The sequence below is a fragment of the Hippoglossus stenolepis genome, chromosome 8 (genome assembly GCF_022539355.2).
Source record: "Hippoglossus stenolepis isolate QCI-W04-F060 chromosome 8, HSTE1.2, whole genome shotgun sequence".
Classification (NCBI taxonomy): domain Eukaryota; kingdom Metazoa; phylum Chordata; class Actinopteri; order Pleuronectiformes; family Pleuronectidae; genus Hippoglossus; species Hippoglossus stenolepis.
In genome coordinates this window covers 26,520,101-26,520,838 of record NC_061490.1, presented here as the reverse complement: position 1 = coordinate 26,520,838, position 738 = coordinate 26,520,101, and positions in this window count along the sequence as shown.

Sequence of the window (738 nt, the reverse complement as noted above, 5' to 3'; positions counted from 1 at the left end):
CATGAGTCTTATTTTTGTAGTTTTTGTCCAGAATGGACTGATCAGTGCACACAGAGGTTTGAAAACAAGTCGGATACTAAAAGAAAATCAGTAGAAAACCATAAAGAACAATAAAAACTCAAGGAAAGACTTTATTAATGTGTAATAAGTAGATTGAGCTTCTCTGCATCAGCCAGTGAACAGGAAACTAGTGGAGCAGATGCAGTCTGTGGTACTGGGAGCACTTTACGGGTCAGGCTGGTTCTGTTGGGCTCCAGCAGCTGACGGAGGTTCATCCTCTGAGGAGAATCTAGATCTTTCAGAAGCTCATCAGAGGAGCTCAAAGGATCTTGTGGGTCTCTGAAGACCCTGGTCCTCCTCAGAGACTCGAACCATCCACACCAGCTCCACAGATCCTCTAAGAACATGATGTCATGGTTCAAAGGAAGGGATTGGTCAGTGGGCGGAGCTTTATACTGTTTGATCTCTTATCTCCAATTTAACCTGGAGCAGGTCAGCTGCTCAGTGTAAGTTACCGTGGTGATTTACCTGATAACAAGTCAACGAGCTGAAGTAAACCTGATAACCACAAATCCTGCTTCGTAGTTCAGGTGTTTTTATTTGTTTCTGAAACGTTTTTCCAGACGTCAGAATGTTCCTGAAATGTTCTGGAGGTTCTGTGAGAACACAAATGAAAACTTGTGAAGCTTCTTCCTCCGTCACATTTGCTCTTTTACAAAAGCCTGAAAAACAGAAGTC